The 19,289-nt window shown below is 43.8% G+C and overlaps 1 protein-coding gene across 16 annotated transcripts in view; it reads left to right on the top strand.

Moving 5' to 3' along the window:
* LOC148108139 (uncharacterized) overlaps positions 1-19,289 on the top strand; it is a 485,477-nt gene that overhangs the window by 412,151 nt on the left and 54,037 nt on the right. For all 16 annotated transcript variants that reach the window (XR_015721132.1, XR_015721138.1, XR_015721137.1 and 13 more), the window contains one exon: positions 16,363-16,507. The gene's annotated coding sequence lies outside the window, so the exon portion shown is untranslated. The remainder of the gene's footprint in view (positions 1-16,362; positions 16,508-19,289) is intronic.

Below are 19,289 nucleotides of genomic sequence, written 5' to 3'. Positions count from 1 at the left end.
ATCTTAAAAAAAAAAAAAAAAAGATGTCACAGCACCGATGTTCCTCAGAAGACGTGAAAATTGGGTGTGTAAAATATCGTTGGCAACTAGTAAAGGTAGCTTCTGTTTTTTAAAGTCTAGAGTCGTAAGTTCCAAGAGAGACTCCGAGTTTGCCTTTCTGGTTGGCATGTCTGTTACTTGATGGTTCAGATTAAACCCGAAGCCATTCTCAGGGGCCTGGGTCAGATACCAGACTTGCTGCTGTGGCGTGCTTGGATTCCTCCTATGATGAGAGTAGGCCTTTGTGTCCCGAGTGTCCTCAGTAATGGTGATCTTTCTGCTTGTTTCTTCTGTTTCTTCCTAGCTTGCTTGCCTGTGTTTTTCTGGAGCCCCTTTTCTTCCCAGTGTTGCCTGGGGTCAGAGTTCCTTCTGGTGAATGATATGTTTTCACTGGGGGCATCTAGGAGGTTATTTGAGCTCTGACTGCTATTAGGAGGCTGAATGTAACGCCTGGAGACAAAGCCATCATCGAGAGTAGTATGTCAGAAATGAAACTAGCTGTCCTGGGGCATCACTGGACACAGATAGGCCTCTTGTTCCCCTAGCCTTTTTCAGCTCTTGTTTTCACAAGTTAGTGAATTCATAAAACCCTGGTCGTGGTCACAGTTAAGCAGAGGACTCGATTTTTTCTTCGTTAATGGGATTTGCTACGGACAGAATTACCCGCGTAGTAGGAGAGCTGAACTGTCTATGTCTTGAATGTGTATCACATGTGCTCAGACAACAGAGGCTGTAGGAGCCCAGTTTCTTACTGTCTCACTGCCAGAGTGGAGTGTGTTTAAATAGCTACATTTTAGAGATGACCCAGACTATCTCTCAGTTTGAATGGAAAAAGTGTAAGTAGCTTTACATTTTTTTGAAAAAAACTTACTCGTACAGATTGTTAGAGTGTTTTTCTGTCTTCCTTCTTCAGTATGAGTTTCGTACTCACTCATGTTTTGAAATTAAGAAATTGGGCATCTTGTATTCCTCAATATTCCCTAAGCTAGTTTTAAAAGAATCTCGCAACTTCAAATTCTTGTTCCTGTGTGTTTTCTAAATACTTTTATAAATTTGCAGACTTAAAACTATCGATCTGAAAAAACCTTTACCTTGGAAATATCTGGGTTCCTATAGACATAGTTTCTACAGATTTGTTTTTAATGTTGATCAAGATGTTTTCCCCTGCATTATTCATTTTTCATCAAGACAATTACCTTAAGTCTTAAGGTCAGAATTAGGCTGGAAAAAGGCCAAAGGCATGAGTTTGAAAACAAAAATAGTGGGAGGAGCCATCTACAGACATGATCTGGGTCAGACTTGATTTGCAGCTTACTCAATTTTAGAATCGCCTGTTGGTTTTGTGAGCAGAGGTCTGCCAGATGAATTGAGCAGAAGGGTGGGATTAGCATATTAATTGGGTGCTGGCTACTGGCCTTCTTTTTCTCCTCCCTCTTTCCCCTCCCTCCCTCTCTCCTTCCCTGAATGAATCTAGGAACACAGGCCCCTGGGGTCACATTACTGGCTGGTTTCCTTCTGCTCTGGAGCTTAATCTAGCCAGGATGGTCTGTGTTTCAGATCGCAGAAGCAGAAGATTCTGTAACTGAGAGGCATTCTTCAGGCTGCCGGAAAAAATTACAGAAGGAGCACCTCCCAAATTTTGCTTCAAGCTCTGAGAAAAGGAGCACACAGGGGAAGCTTAGTGTGGCTGTGGATGGAAGCGAACGCTGTGGGAGCGATGAAAGGGGACTTGGTGCGCGGACGCCTGGTCTGATCTTGAGGCCTGAGTTTATGTTGCTGGAACTGGCGGGCCAAGAGGCCCTGAGACCAGCAGGTGCCGTCTGTATGGGGAAGAGCGGCTGTAGTCCCATTTCCGATGTGTTGGGCTAAAGGTATAGGTAACTTAAAAATCTGTTTGGTTTAAATTTTATTCAGATTCATGCTTTTGCATTAAAAAGGTGGATAAGAGTTTTTCAGACCTTATTTCAAATAGATTTACAACGAAATTTAAGGAAAAATGGAAATTGATGTACTACAGGTTTGCAGCTCTTGGCATAAAACCAACTAGATAGCTTTTAGAAGTAAATAAAAATATTTTTATCAAAGTGCATTTTAAGTAAGTTATCTTTTCTGTTCTGTGTCTCTTATAGTTTTATGTTTTATTTCGTGTGTTTTAATTAAGGCACCCATATCCGTTCTGTGATGTGGAAGTACGAGGCTAATTTTAACTTCAATAGGATTGGAGGGAAAAAGTGATGTGGTTTTTCTTTTTTCAAAAGTTGGTTCTCTTTACTCACTGTAAAGATTGTGCATTTAATTTGCAATTCCATATTATCGTAAGGTGGTCTTATCACTAAGGGTCAGTAATACTTGGATAAACATTTTCCAGTTTAATGTTTTTAGGGTTTTTATTTGTATAAAAATATAAAATACAGCATTTTCATTGTAACATTCAAGACAGTATTTGGGAAGCATGTTTAGAAGTTAAAAATGCCATGTAATCCATGTATGAATAAGACCAAATAATTTATCTGCTTCTCTTAAAGTATTAGTGAATATTATTCCCGGGGGATGAAGTCCGTAATAAAGAATTTAATACAGATACTGGTATTTTAAAGAGTATATTCAAGTATCACGTTAACCTACTCAGGAAAGACTTTTACAAGGAAGAAACCTGCGCTGGGTGAAGACCTGAAGTATTATAGTAGACCTTCAGGCTGATTCGGTTCAGTGTTTAGCTTGGAACTTTCAGAGCCGCCAGGATGTGGGGGTGCTCGCGCCCGCCAGACCACGGTTTAGATCGCTGTCAGATCGCGTCTCATTTACCAAGTTGTCGGCATCATCTAGTCATTCTTGTCTAGGCTTTTAAACATTTCCCCTTCCTTCCTTTCTTTCTCTTCCCTTCCTTTCCTTCTTTTCCTTCCTTTCCTTCTTTTCCTTCCTTTCTTTGCTTTCTTTCTTGCTTTTTAGGTAATCTCTACACCCATCGTGGGGCTTGAACTCACTAACCCCAAGATCAGGAGAGTCGCCGACTGAGCCAGCGCCACTTTTAAACATTTCTAAAACATGTGACGCCAGACCTCAGATGTCAGACCAAACAAAACGCCTGTCACTTTATTACCTAATTAGGTATTTAGAGTAAAGATTTTGCTGAGTTAAATTCAAATTGTTGAATTTTAAAGGGCTTTGGGTATGGAAACTTCTGAAAACTGTAATTTCTCACCTGAGGACTGCACAGTATAATTGAGCATGACCAGTAACGAGTGCTCAGAGGCAGAGAGCTCTTTACTATTCTTGTTGAAGATTTTGGTCTCTCCCAGACTTGTTGGGACCCGTATGCACAATGCTGCCTCCGTGGTGTGACAGTCCTCTGTTAGCCCTGATCCTTAGCAATAAGGCTCTGATTTCACTAAGTCTAGGCTAGATTCATGTCTATGAATCCAGTAGCAATGGATATTAAATAGTTGGCTACTGGGTTTTTAAGAAATTCAAGGTGACTTTAGAAATATGAGCTTCAGAAGGAAAGAGAGACTGAGGTGCTTTTGCTCATCCCAAAGCAATTGATAGAAGCAGCTTATTTCCCAGTATGTTTACTGACTGGCAGAGCTTGTGAGGAGAGGCGTTTTTCACTGAGACGTCATTTCGATAGCGGTCAGGGTTGGGTAGGAGAGCAGAACCACGTGTATGAAAGAGGGGAAGAGGTAGGGACAGCATCAGGCTTAGATCATTGCATTTGCAGGCTGGAGGAGGCCGTCACCTCTGACGCATGGTCTTGTTTCTGGATTGTGCAAGAGGAGTTTTCTGACAACACTAAGGAGGTTGTCACCCTGTCCCCTTCTCAGGGCTGAGTACACCATCTCCCCAGGGGCACGCAGTGCTTATTGCTGTATTGGGATCAAGTGCCATTTAAAAAGTCCAGTCTCATTAAGTGTATGAGTTTCATGAGTCATTGAGTTTTATGGCTTCACAGGTAGGTGAAGCTGGTTACTCCCACCTAGTGAGATGGCCTTTGTCAGGAGCTAGGGAATTACAAAACAACTAACATGTATATAATGCCGAAAGCACTCTGACAAGCTGATTTTATCCCCACGGGAGTCCTACGCTGTAGGAACCATTGATGGCCCTATTTCTGAGATTGAAATTGAGGCAGAGAGTGCTTAAAAAAAACTTGTCCAAGGCCCTATAGCTTCTAGACTTTAGCCAGGCAGTCTGCTCTGGACGTTTTTGCCCTCAACCTTTGCTATTGCCTTTCAGCTAAATAGGGAGAAATAATTGTCAACAAGAGGTTTTAGCTGGACAAAGGAGAGGGAGAGGGTAGCTTTTGGTGTGGTTTATAGATTATTTTCTGGATAAAATGTAAAAATAATAGGAACGGTTTATTGGCTCTTGCTTGGTGGTAAAGGAGAATGAGAAATTAAAGATTTCTTTAAAAATTCAGGAGTGGGGGAGCCTGGGTGACTAACTCTACTAAGCGTCTGCCTTGGATTCAGGTCATGATCTCAGGGTCCTGGGATCCAGCCCTGCATCAGGCTCCCTGCTCAGCGGGGAGCCTGGTACTCTCTCTCCCTCCTCCTCTCCCCCAGCTTGTGTTCTTTCTCTCTCTCAAGTAAATTAAAAAAAAAAAAAAAAATTCAGGAATGACCCCAGCTCTGTAAAGGTATCTGCTGGTTGTTTCTCTGTGCTTAGTTTGAATGTACTTCTCTGGGGTTCGTGATGATAGTAAGGCAGTGTGCTGGTGTGTCTGTGCCCAATGCTGAAAATCACCACCCCAGAGGCAGTTTGAGGCCTGAGCTCGGTTGTTCAGCACTTGTCCCCCGTCTCTACTCACCACGAGTGCTATTTGAGGGAACTGCAATGAGCTCCTTCACAGGAAAATTGGCAGTTTGACGTTCAGTGCCACTCACTCCCATCATTTCTCACCTGACTACTTATCTTCCCACTCTTGCATTCCCAGGGTGATGCTTAGTTTTTTCTGGTTTTGATTTATTCGCCCTTGTCTCTGAGGCCTTTGTGTGGTTCAGATTTGAGTTGGGAGGCCAGATAGGAGTTCTGCCCACATCTCTGACTGACTGTGTTACCTTGGGCAGGTCACGGGAGATCTAGAACCCGTGGTTTCTTTATCTTCATTGCACCTGCGCCATGTACCTCACAGGGTTATGGGTGAGGGCCAAAAAAAAAAAAAGAAATTCCTGAAAGTGTCTTTTGAAGTATAAATGTATAGCATTATTAATGTTCCCAACCTCCCCAAGTTTCTTTGTCTACTCCCTGCTTTGATGCCATGCATAAGCTTTGGTCATGGTACCTTTTGCATTACTTGTTTACCTCTGTACCCTCAAAGGCCCTGTGTCTTACTGTCTTTGAATTTCCTAGCACTTGGCTCAAGGCACGTTGGAATGGGTACTGGCTCAGTAATGTTCAAATGAATGAGTAAAGAATGTCTGTCTAAGGGATGTTTCTGGTCATAGTTGTTTTTGTCGTTGTTCATCGTTTTTTCTGAATGAAGACTTCCTCCTTGTCTCTATGCTTCTTGAAGTTAGCCTTGTTAAAAATCTGCCCTTTCTTACTTTCTTGTGTTCCCTTTTGCAGGATGTTAAATTCCAGTATCTGTGGCCTCCTTCTTCAAGGGCTAGGCTTACTTTTAAATATTCATCTGATGAGTCTTGCTTTTAAACAATCAGATAAACAATCAGATAAATCAGTTCTTCCAGCTATTGACTTAGAGATAGAAAATATTTAATATTTATTGTTTGTGTATTCATTTAACAAATACGCCTTGAGTACCTTTTGGGTACCAAGCTCTGTTCCTGGGGCTAGGAACAGAGCAGTGAACAAATTGGATGAGATTCCTGGCCTTATGCAGCCTCCGGTCTAGTGGCGTGTCACTCAGTGAAGAAGGAAATGAATACATAAGAGCATTTCAACGAATCTTAAGAGCTGTAGGAGGGAATCACGTGAAGAGGGCTTCTAGACCAGTGAGCAGTCGTCATATTTATAAATAAAACTGAATATGTTACCGATGTCGTGCTCTTAGTTTCCCTTTGTATCAGGTTACCTGAAAGGTATCTAATGGTGTTGATGGTGAGTACTTGAAGCTCTAGCCCATCCATGCCTCATCCACAAGAAAGATACAGAATGGCTGAGGAGGAAGGTGGCTATTCCCTGGACTTTTGGTTTCATGAGAGCACCTCAGTCTGTATGAGTGCTCCTCAACCTTGACTAGAACCCTCTTTGTTCAGGTAGCTCTTTTTGAGTATCTCTGATGGACCAAGGGGGACCCAGGAAAGATAAGGGAGTCATCGATCACCCAGTAACTTCGCTGTGCCATCTTGCTGTGTGTCAGTGCACCCACATCCTCAGTGCCAGGGAAACTGCTTGCTTATGGCATTGTGTGTCCACATTCATTCTCCACATTGTTTACAATGTGCTCTGGATTATAAAGAAACAGTACAAATAAAATATGCCCAAGCCAACACCAGAGTATTTCATTAAGTACATAAGGACTTCCTAAAAAAATTTACTTTTACATGAGTAATTAAAGAGGAATAGACTTCTTCTGACAAAAAATTTTAACAGAAACTGGTAATAGTGACTTCCCCCCACCAAGAAAGAAACTAGGAGGGTAGGGCACAGAATTTGGGATCACAAATTAGCAAATGGTACAAATATAGCAAATAACAGGAAAATCATTCTCTTCCTGGACTAAGGCCTGTTAGGCCACCTCCTAAGTAAATATGTCTTTAATCTGTTCACTTTCTACTTAGTCCAGGTCACCTCTGCTGTCACCTGCATGGCCAGCATGCCTCCCTCTCCTCTTGATCCCCTTGTCTACTGTCCACGCAGCAACTAGGGTGATCTTTTAAAACACAACCATGCCACCAGCAGCCTCACATGCTTGAAATTCACACCTGGTGTCACCCTTTGCCTGTTTGCTAAGCTTCGGCCATACTGCCCTTCTTTAACTATCACTGTCCTGAGCACCCCACCCTCCTTCAAAGCTCAGGGCCTTTGCATATGCTGCCCCCTCCACCTAGGACGCTCTCTGCCTCACTGAAGCAGGCTTCTCCTTTAGATCTCAGCTGAAATGTTTCTTCCTTGGAGAGAACTTCCCTGATTCCTCAATCCAAGTCTATCTTTAATTAATTATTCTCTCTCGCAGAACTCTGTTGTTTTCCTTCATGGCATGTATTCCAATTTGGTGTATCTGTATTTATTATCTGTCTTCTGCATTAGATTGTGAGGGCTATGGGGGCAGACGTCTTTACTGTGTTGTTTACAGCTGAAATACCAGAGCCACTTATTAGCACATAATCATTTAGTACATATTTGTTACGTGAATTAATGAATGAACAAACTGCTTGGGAACTTGAGTTCAGGACTTTATATCTGCCTTACGCATACTGTAAACCTGCTATGGTTCCGTTCCTCACTCCATCGGTGAAGATTTTGCTGTATCTCTCCTTAAACATCGCAGTTGGAAAATGCTCCCATTATTCATGTGCTCCACAGATCTTACCAGCATGTTACTGATTTCTATGCCCAAGTAACTGATAAAAACACTGTACCTAACAAAGCCAAAAATGAAACATCAGGTCACAGACTGACGTCTCTCTAGGTTGAGAGCTGAATATCTCACTTCTGATCCCGGAGTTGATACTCCTTTGTGTCTTACTCTTCGCCAAATCAAGAGAACCTATGAAGTTTGTCACACAGCCACATTGTCCACTGTGCCACCACCACGCTCAGCTCTCGATGTTCTCTAAACCTAGAGCCCTCTCACACACCGCATCGTGGCCTTCTGTAGCACGGATTCTCGGGGAGCTCCACTCAAGCTGCTGGAAATCACTGCTGCTCCTGTTAAGTGTACACATCTCCTGTTATCCCTTTACTGCGCTAAGGTAGCTAGTAGTGAAAATGAGCAGGGGAAACTATAGGTTTCACTTTGTTAGGATTTTTATTTGCTCCTGTCTCATCTCTTTTAGATTCACTCTAATATCTTGCAAGTCGTATCATTCAAATAAATATTTACTGAGCATCTGCTGTGGACCATGCACTATTTGAATCCCCATAGATTTAGGGCGATCAACACAAACCCCCTCAGTCCTGTATAGCTACAGTATGATCAGGCGCACAGAGAATTAAAAAAAATCATATCTAAAAACTGATGGAACATTATCTGATTTCAGTATCCTATTTCTTAAGTTGCTTTAAAATACCAATCTCATTAGGGTGCCTGGGTGGCTCAGTTGGCTGGGTGTCTGGTTCAGGTCATGATCTTGAGGTCCTGGGATTGAGCCCCATGTCAGATTCCCTGCTCAGCGGGGAGCCTACTTCTCCCTCTCCCTTTGCTCTTTGCCCCTGCTCGCGCTCTCTCTCTCTCAAATAAATAAAAAATCTTAAAAAAAAAATCAATCTCATCAAAACTTACACATCAGACTGGTTTTGTTCATATAAAGCTTTCATCTCCTCCAAAACTTGCCTGAGTCCATCCTCCTAGAACATACAAAATGATATTGATACACGTCCATTAATTCCACCAAGTCTGTAGCAATGTCTGATCTACTCTATGTTTATCTTTGATTCATATATCTTATCAAAAAGCAGTACCTGTGGGAATGCCTAGAACAAGTGTTGGTGAGGATGAGGAGAAAGTGGAACCCTCATACATTGTAGGGAGGAATATAAAATGGTGCAGCCCTATGAGAAACAGTCTGATGGTTCCTCAAAACGTTTAACATAGAATTACCATGTTATCCAGCAATCCCACTCGTAGGTATACTCAAAAGACGTGAAAACATATGTTCATTCAAAAACTGTGTATAAATGTTCAGAGCAGCATTCTTTATGGCAACCCCGAAGTAAAAACACCCAAACATCCATCAGCTGATGAACTAATAAACCAAATATGGCATATCCGTTCAATGGAATATTATTGGGGCATAAAAAGGAATGTAGTCCTGCATGCGTCAACATGGATGACCTTTGGAAACATTATTCTAAGTGAAATAAGCCAGACACAAAAGGATAACTATTGTGTGATTCCACTTACCCGAAATATCTAAAATAGGCAAATTCGTGAAGACAGAAAGTAGATTAGATGTTACCAGGGGCGGGGGGAAGAGGGAAATGGGGAGCTATTGCTTAATGGTTACAGAGTTTCTGTTTCAGTTGATGAAAAAGTTTTGGACAGAGGAGTGATGGCCGCACAATGATGTGAATGTAATTGAGGGCACTGAAGTGCACACTTAAAATTGGCTAGAATGGCAGCTTTTATGTTATATTTTACCACAATAAAAAATAGAGGAAACAAGCAATAAAAGGAATGAATTACTGACAACGTAAGCAATCAACATACTGATGAAGGATATTCTCAAGTACACTGTACTCAGCAAAAGAAGTCCGATACAAAGGAGTACATACTGTACGATCCCTACTGGCCCTTCCCAGAAAAAGTATGCAACTCCTGGCACCCTGAATCCAGACACCTCCCCGCAAAAAAAGACAACTATAATCTGTAGTCGCGGAGAGTACATCAGGGATTGCCTACGGCTACAGAGAGTAGGTAGCTACAAAAGGGGAAAAGGGAACCCTTGGGGTGACAGAATCCTTGACTGCGGCACTAGTTATAAGGATGTATAAATTCGTAAAAAACTAAAAAAATCTGCTAAATTTGTATTTTGTTGTATATAAATTATATCTCAATAAAATTAACCAAAAAAACCCACCACTCCTTTAGAAGCAATAAAGCATGACAAAAGTATGTAAATAACTTTAACGAAAACAGATCTTAAAAAATTACTACAAGGGTAGTAGTGATACCTAGTCCTGGGATCAAGTCCCCCATCGGGCTTCTTGCTCAGCGGGTGTCTGTTTCCCCCTCTCCCCCTGCCCCTCCCCCTGCTTCTGTGTATGCTCTCTCTCTCAAATAAATAAATAAAATCTTAAAAAAAATCACTACAAAAAATGAACACTTTGGTTTGCAACAACAGAAGGACCAAAGGTGTTTCTCTACTATCCACCTTGGGGCAAATTTTTTAAAAAATTTCCTTTCGAAGGATAAAAATATTAAAATTCTGAAGTTCATAGATATTACACAGTAGGTCTGTCAGCAATCCAAAGATAAGTGACCCAACTACTTTTAGGGCCAACATACATGTAGCAAAAACATTTTGGCACTATTGGTATAACTACAAAATCAAGAACTTAACCCTCTTCAAACATAAGAAAATACGTAATTCCCAATGAAAAACGTAAGCATGACTCCTATCTTCCCTTTCATCAAGTAGTTAAACAGAGATCATGGAAAAGTCTGATTTATTAGAATTCAGTTAAATATTCCTATTATCAGCAAATACTATTTTAAGGAATAGCTGAAACTCCTGTATGATTCATAGATCTGCAGGTATACAAAAGACATGTGTGAAATAATTTTATAAAAATACACACATGGGGGCACCTGGGTGGCTCAGGCGGTGAAGTGTCTGCCTTCAGCTCAGGTCAATCCCGGAGTCCCAGGATTGAGTCCCACACTGGGCTCCCTGCTCAGTGGGGAGTCTGTTTCTCCTTCACCCTCTGCCCCTCCTCCCTACTTGTGTTTTCTTTCTCAAATGAATAAAATCCTAAAAATAAAAACACACACACACACATATGCTGGGGCCCCTGGGTGTCTCAGTTGGTTAAGTGTCTGCCTTTGGCTCAGGTCATGATATTAGGGTCCTGGGATCAAGCCCCATGTTGGGCTCCCAATTCAGTGGGAGTCTGCTTCTCTCTCTCCCTCTCCCTCTGCCCCTACCCTCTGCTCGTGTTCTCTATCAAATGAATAAAATCTTTTTAAAAAATTAAAAAAAGATAATACACACATGCTTTCAGATTTAGATTTATCTATAGTAAAAATAGTACTGTTTTGTGTTCCCACCTCAGGCTGGGAGCCCAAGATAATTTTTCTAAAACCTCACTTAAACTATTAGCAGTTCTGCATATAGAAAGTGGACAATTATTTCAATTTGCTGAATACAGCACCTAACCTTGAGGTCGTGGAATGAACAAGGCAGAGTCCCTCCTCTAGACCCAGTGACTATCATCTTCCTGGGAACAATGATTCTTGAAAGGTCCTGTGGGTCATGGGCCTATCAGCCCTCACATCAATCAGATAGATTGGCCTGTCCCCGCTTGGCTGTGTCAGAGACTGGCCAACCTCCTCAGGCCGAGTCTTCCAGGCCGCTGAGTCACCTGAGCAGACGGGTTTGTTAGTGGAAGGTGCCTGTGCGGCAAAAAGCTGCAAAAGGTGCTCTGCCAAACTAAAACCTAGAAAAAGGAGTGATTTTATAACTTTTAAGTTTGCCTCTGAACCCCCCAAAAGTGGTAACTTAAGATTTGAGTGAAACAGAGAGCTGCATGGACTGAAGGTCTGAAGAGCCAGTCATAAGGCCGGGGCGGCCAGCTCCTGCTGGACGAGTCTGTGTCTCTTTGGGCTTGTCTCCTCATATGTTACATAACCTCCAAAGTGCCTGGTTGTCTGAGTGCAGCGTGGGGTCGTATTTTAGAGCCTGCGTGCCTTGGCATTCTGGCATCTCTGCTGCCCGTCCCACCACTGTCTCCTAACTTTTTAAATGAAGTAACTGTTCTGAAAGAACAACAGACAGGAAATCTAGGAAATCTGTGTTCAAGGTGAGGCTTTGCTCCAATATGCTGTAAGTTCAGACAAGTCCCTGAACTTGATCTATAATTTCTTTTGGCTCAGTCTCATTTGCAAAATGACCTAACTGTTCGACCAGCCACTCTCTAATGTTCAAAACAAAACTCACCTTTCCCCAAACACTCTTCCTCCTGATCTCTGATGCTGTATCTGAGAGAGAATCCCCTCAAGATCCTCTGTGATTCCTCCTTCATTCATTACCCATCCCACCTCCACCCCTGTTCTAACAGTTACAAGTCCTGTTTGCCTCATCTCTGAAACCCAGACACTGATTTCTGGGCCCAGCGACCAGACATAGTTTGGACCATACGCAGCTCTCACAGTAGGTCTGTCAAAGAGCGATCATAAGCACCCCTGCCACTGTTCTTTCTTATCTCCAATCTATTCCATGTAGTGCTGCCATCACCACCCTCAAAACGTAAAAAACTGTCCTGTCACTTCCCTGTCTAAAATCCTTTACCAGCTTCCAAATGCCTTATACATGAATACACAACTCTCCTAGGCCTAGAACCCACCTTTGTAGCCTCTGCACACACATCAGTCCCCCCTTCCTATGTGACCATGAGTCTCTGCACGGCTGTATCCTTCAGCTGCATTGCCTGTCTTCCTTCTCAGAGTGGGGACCTCATCCTTCCAGGCGTGGCCCCAACGCCCCCTCCTCTACCCCAGCTCCTACCAGCATTTCTCCTTATGCTCCTGTGTACACCTCTCTAGTGTCCTCACACTGCATTCTAATACTCACATTTCGTGCCCCTCTACCAGCAGAACATGCCCGGTATCCACGCAATGGCTGCCCTGTGTTAGGGAAAGTAGTCAAGGATGGAATTTAAAGTGCAAGTTTGAAACCAGACTGCCATGGTTTAAATCCTAGTTTCACTTCCCACTGGCTATGGCCAAGATACTTAATCTCCCCAAGCCTCTGGATACATGGCTGGAAGAAATGGTTTAAATCTCAAAGTGTTCTTATAAGAACAACGGATAACATAGGCCACGTGCTTAGCACCCTTTTGAGGTAGTAAGAGAAAAATAAGAATAATGGTAATAAGTAGTAGTGAGTAAGGGACAGGCAGGGCTAGGTAGGGAGAGAGAGGTAGGGGGCTACGGGATCAAGCTCATACAAATCTCAAAAATTCAGAGATATAAGGAAACCAGAGCTAAGGGAACAAACCAGACCATCCTGTCCCAGGTGTGGGAGCTGGGGTCTTATTATGACAGCTACGTGTGACCAACAAAGAATTACAGGACGCTAAAAAGGAAGCAAGCCACTGACGATGTTATCACTAGTCCTTACTCAAAGGTGCTATCAACAGAGAAGTAAAAAAGATTTAAGTTCCCTGGTTAGCTTTCTATAAAAGACCAACCCTAAAAGCCCACAAGGGTAAACCTGTCAGGACCCCTCCCCCTCCCGAGAGCTTCCTCTGTTTCATCACTTACTGAACCTCTATCGGTTTACTCTCCTTTGTCTGAGAGATTCAGTCTTCGACTAGGTGAGACAAGAACCTCGCTGGTCTCCCACTTCAATAGCAGCGGCAGTGGCAGACAGAAAATTAATAGCGAAGACTGACGTCGCTGCTACTTGTATGTCAGGCATTGTCCAGAGAAGCTGACATATACATATACCACTCCTAGGGCCCTCGCGACAGGAAGAGTTGAGTACTATTATTATACTCTTTCCCATTTCTGCAGAAGAAACGGACAGCACAGAGAGTCTGAGTAACTGCCCCGAGGTCACAAGTAGGCTCCATGCCCAAAATGGGGCTTGAACTCAGGACCCTAAGATCAAGAGTTGCAGGTTCTGACCACTAAGCCAGTCAGGCACCCCAACCACTGAACAGATAACTTATCCAAGGTTACTCAGCTTCTAAAGTGGCAGACTTTGTATGTAAGCTTTGAACCCCACAGAAGCTCCTTTGATTTTAGAAGAGTTATTTTAAAACATTTGGAAAATAGCTCTAATGGTGAAGTCTACAAAGGGGGGAAAATACCCAGATTCACACGAATTCACACAGCCATAATTTACCTATATGATTATGGAAATTTTCATAACCATATAGAATCAAAGGTGGAAATTACTGCTATAGAAACAATTTGTTTTACTTGGTTACCTTTTAAAAAGCAACATTTCTAAAAAGAAAATAGGACTGCATTCTAGCTAACCCCAGAAACTATGTTCCTCTTTTGCAAATAAAGATACAATAGCTGTGTAATCTGAATTGAGTGACATTTCCTTTTCAGCTCTACAGTCAGGGATAATTTAGCTAAGTTTTATTAAATACACAGATCTATAGTGGACTGTGCTACAGAACTGTATTCCAAAAATCACCAGTATCCACAACCTTCCTCATATACCTTTTTAATTTCAGAATCTCGGCCTGAGCTTCATTTCCTTACCTGTACAATGGGGCCAACAGTACACACTTCTAAGGGGCTGTGGTGATTGATTACTCTTTAAGCAAATATTCATGAAGTGCTCACTCTATGCTGCGTATTGTTCTAGACACTGAAAATAAAGTAGTGAACAAAGTACTTGTTCTCAAGTCTACGTTCCAGCGTGGGATACAGATATACTGATGATAAATATATTAGTGAAAAGTGCTAAGGAGAATAAGCCAAGGCAGGTAAATAGAGTGATGATGAGAGGACCTGAGGGTTTTGTTGGTGTTCAGAGAAGGCACAGACCTGCAGTGTGGAGCGAGTAAGGCATGTGGAAACGGGGCCATAGGTTGGGTAGAGAATTACGGGCAGCAGGAATGTAAGTACAAAGGCCCCAAGGAGGGGAATGGGTGGCTCACACACGTGCCACCCACACCTCTCCTTGGGGTCCCCGCATCAGCAAGGAGGCAGTGACACTGGAGCAGAGTAAGGGAGGGAGACCCTGGTGGCTGACATCAGAGTGAGGACTGGAGGCCATGTCAGGTAGGACCCTTGTAAGCCCTCTCACAAGTTTTCTGTTTTATTTTCAGTGAGATGGGAAACCATACAGGTGTTTTGAGCAAACAAGTGACAGGATTGGAGCTACGTCTTTAAAAAGAACTTTCCGACGGCTGAGTTAAGTAGACAAAAGTTGGCAATGGTGGAGGCAGGAGACCACTTATGCTATTAAAATAATCCAGGTGAGAGAAGATGGCAGCTTGGGCCAGGGTGTGGATGGAGGCGGTGGTGAGAAGTGGTTGTGTCCTGGATAGATTTTGAAAGGAGTGCTAATACAGACATAAGAAGAGAGGATTCAAGGATGATCCCAGGGTTTTGACCTACGGAAATGTAAATACAAGGTTGCCCTTCCTGAGGTGAGGAAGGTTACACGTGGAGTTGGGGGAGGGAAAAGAGTTGGGAGCTCAGTTTTGAACATAGGAACTTTAGGTGCCTACAGGATATTAGAGTGGATGAGTAGACCATTAGATAGAGGAGCCTGGGGTTCAAGGAAAGGGTATGGACTAGAGATACAAATGTGGGTGTCACCAGTGTAGCATGGTATTTAAAGACCATACAGAAAGTCAATGTGGAATATCAGGAGCAAGAATTTCCTGTCCCCTTCTAGGTCCGTCAAGCTGTACTAAGAATCAAATTGATATGAGACAGATTAACAGGAGAAAATCAAATTTAGTTTCCTACATACAGGGAATCCACACTGACATGGAAATTCCAAAGATAGGCAAAATAAGGTGTGTGTGTATGTATCCATCCTGAACTAAAGAGAATCAGGTGGGGGTCTGGGACTTTGAAGGGAAAGAATGCAAGTCACAGGGCAAGAAGAGCGAATGTTTGGTAATTAGATGCTTGCCTTGCCATATAGATGGGTCACTTGGATAAGACTTATTTCTGGTAATAACCATTATTAAATTGGGGAAAGACCCCAATTTAGATTCTTCTATTAGTCAAGGAAGGGGCAAAAAGTTTCTTTCATAGGGAGGAAGTCCATAGGGTCTTGATTGCCTTTAGGTCAAAATAATCTTCAAGCCAAAGTGGCCCACCTTGGAGCAGCCTGGCCCTTGGCCCCTACAGGACCAAGAGTTGAGGACTGTACGGGTAAGGCCCAATGCCAGCCAGACTCAATAACCCTCACATTTCTCTCTTCTCAACAGCCCTCCCTTCCTTGCTTTTTTTTTTTTTTTTTTTTTTCAATTAAAGAGGATTTTGTGAGTGATAGGGTCAGTTTTTTTTTTTTTTTTAACTTCGGTTTCTGGATTCCTAATCTCCAGTATGTGCATAACAGTTTAAAGAATTCACCATTTAAATTCTAAAATTGTATTTGAAGCTATCCACACAAATATGAATGCCAGTTGTGATATTTTTTATAACACTGTCAATGAAATTCTTTTGCAATTTAGAACTATCATTACAAAGCTAATAGAAGGAGCTATGAAATTTCTAAAGGCATTTCTAATTGATCTTAAATTTATCAATTGCCAATAGTTTTCAACTTACAGAAATGTTGAAATTTTGAATGTTGAAAGTTCACTTTGTGATAAGTAAGCCAATCTCTCGGTTGTAGATCCTTTCCAAGAAATATTAAAGAATGCCAAAGCTGTAACACTAAATTTGTGAAACAGCTCTTTTCTTTGTAAGATGAGTTGAATTAGTTCTTATCTTGGGTTCCACAAGTGTAAATTTATCTTTGAAACAGATTTTTTCCTTTTTTATTTTTTTTAAAGATTCTTCAGTGATCTGCACACCCGACCTAGGACTGGCACCTACAAAGCCAGATCAAGAGTCCTGTGCTCCACCAGCCAGGCGCACCTCCACCAGCGACTACTAACTGCTTTACACAAATCTAAAGTCATATACAGATTTTAAGAAGTAAGTTGTTTAATGAGTTCAGTTTTCATAAATTCAGCCCAATATTTTAAAATTAAATTATCTATATGCTTGTGTTAAAAAAAAAAAGTACCTGAGAGCGTATTTTTTAAATTAAAATCTTGTGGAAAATAGTTATGAGTCATGAGAATGGTGATTTGTTACCGTTTGCTCTTTGTTTTCATAAGCCATTACAGAAACCTTTCCGAGGGGTTCATTCATACTGGCTTCCCAGCATTAGGGAAAATCACAATCTGGGGCGGGAGAGGTGGGAGCCCGCTTTCCTCTGCGGCTCGGGCTCGCTGGGTGCTTTCCGGCCGGCGTCCTCCCACGTTTGGCCACTGATTTGGGGCAGGACCGGCTGCGTTGGTTCCTGGCGCTGAGCACCCAGGCAAAGGCGGCCCTCTCACCCGCGGCGACCGAGCCCAGACCCCTCAAGGGCACCACCGGTCGCTCGCCCGAAAGCGACTGTGACTCCCCGCAAGGCTTCGCCCGCCCTTCTCCAAAATGGGGGCAGGTTGGCGCCGGGGACGCTGGGCGCGCTCCCGCGGAAGCATGGAGGGGGCGGGGCCGGTGGGAGCCCGGCGCTGATTGGCAGGCGCGGCCGACCTGATCCCAGGCGCGGGTCCGTAGAGTCGGGCGCCGCGGCCTGGGGCTGGGATGTGAGGGGCTGCGGGCTCCGGGCAGCAGCTGCTCCTGCGAGTCGGGGCGACTGCAGCGCGGGCGGGCGGGCGAGGTCCGCGGACGCCGTCGGCGGCTGGCCCTGTCGGCCGCGGGATGAGGAAGCGGACGGAGCCCGTCGCCTTGGAGCATGAGCGCTGCACCGCCTCGGGCTCGTCCTCGTCCGGCTCGGCCGCCGCGGCGCTGGACGCCGACTGCCGCCTGAAGCAGAACCTGCGGTGGCGGGCAAGGGGCCGGCAGAGCCGCGCTGCGCCGCGGACGCGGGCATGAAGCGGGCGCTGGGCAGGGGAGGCAGGGCGCAGGGGCGGGGCCCCCTACCTGGCCCGCAGGCAGCTCTTAAGCCCCCCGCCCCTCCGTACGTTTCTTGCCTGCAGGAGCGCCCCACGTCTACCCTGCATTCTCACGTGTCCTCTTTCCCTCGCCTGGCCCGCCAGTGAGGCCCGCGGGCATCCTTTCCCCAGATAGCTGCTTGCCGGAGGGCCCCCGACTGTCCCCTTCCCTCCCCTGGTGCCCTTTTCTGGCCCTCCGCGGAGCCCAGCCCCGTGCCCTTACCCTCCCCAGGTGAGCCAGTGGTACCCCGTCCTCGACCGGCTGGACCAGCGTCTTTCCCAGGGGCTGGGAGCAGGGGGCAATCACGACCCCACGTTGGAGAGTAGAGGAGGGCGTGGGGGGCGTCCCTTGTGAGGCTCCTGGACGCCTCTCACGTAAGAGGTGGGACGTGGAAAGACAGGCTCCAGAGCCAGAGAGCATTGGGATTCTTGGCCTCAGATCTACATAGAACTCAAAACTGAGCGCCCCTCTTGCTGGGCTGGCGTGTGCGGAAGCTTACCTTTTCCCGGTTTCTCACTTTGGTAATTTTTTCTCGGGTAACTAGTTGTCAGAAGTGGCATTCTCTGCTGGACCTTTGGGGGAAGGTTCAGTGGTGTGATGTGGCCAGGGGTACACCGCATCGTCAGCTGTTGGAGGGAAACCTGTCGTTGCTTGTGCAGATGGCTAATGGTGCTTGAAATTAGATTACACTGAGTTGTCTCCTTAGGAATCTCTGTAGAATCTGGAAGTCTTAGTTTTTTTTGCGTTGTCTGAATAGGAGATGAATGCATCCAGGTAAAGCTGATTTCAGAATTAAGATAGTGTATTTCACAGGGACAGATCTCTCCATATGCTAGCTTTGTAATTAATCTGGCTGTTCACAGAACGTATCATTCATGGCAAGTTTGAAGTCTGGGTGTTTCACGGTTTTGAACAGGTTAGTATGTAATGTTCTCAGGTGTTGTTGCAGAGTTGTTTCTTTTGGGGTCAACTGGAATGCCCTTAATTGACACTGGCCACTTCAGTGTCAAATATTTATTAAAATAGCCTCTAAAAATATCAATATCATTGCCTAAAAGATCATGAAATTGAAATTGAAAATATTTGGATAAATAATATTTATCCAAATAAATAAATATTTATCCAAATAGGCACTTCAACATTTCAACCTCATTGCTTAAAAGGTTATGAAATTAAACTATAGTCTTCTCTAAGTCAGTGGTTCGCATTCTTGCCAGAAGGGCAGGGACTGACAGTATTTTTTTTTTCTATAAAATTATCTAGTAACTGGTCAATATCTTTTGTGAAACTAATTCTAGCTTGAATGTACTTTTGTAAACAGGTTTGGCATTACACCTAGATAAGTTTGGGAATTCTTCCTTTGAAGAAATGAAATTATTAGGCACAATAGTGTTTGGGGAAACAGTGCTGGCCCGAAAGATGTATTGTATTTCAAAGATACGTTTATTTTCATTTTTGTATCAGGACAAAGAAAGACATTCAAGAGGTGCTCATATCCTTTGGAGGAACGAAAGACTGTTAGGGAATAAAAAGAGAAGCAGAGGGCAGGAAAGCCAAATGTATGTGTTACTCCGTGGTTTCCTTCCCTATTTCTTGGAATGTTCTGCTGGTCATTCTTCTCCTTTGTTTTCTTCTTCACCCAGGTCTCTGCCCAACTGTCACGTCCTCAGAGAGGCCCATCCAAAATAGACTTCTTGCCACTCCCAACACCCTTATTCTGTTTGCTTTTTTCATCACACTTATCTCCCTTGACCTTGCAATTGTCCGTGTACTT

This window comes from Ursus americanus, chromosome 22, assembly GCF_024610735.1.
Source record: "Ursus americanus isolate L20-20 chromosome 22, mUrsAme1.1.p, whole genome shotgun sequence".
In the NCBI taxonomy this organism is placed as follows: Eukaryota; Metazoa; Chordata; class Mammalia; order Carnivora; family Ursidae; genus Ursus; species Ursus americanus.
This window is presented reverse-complemented; position numbering and strand designations above follow the sequence as displayed.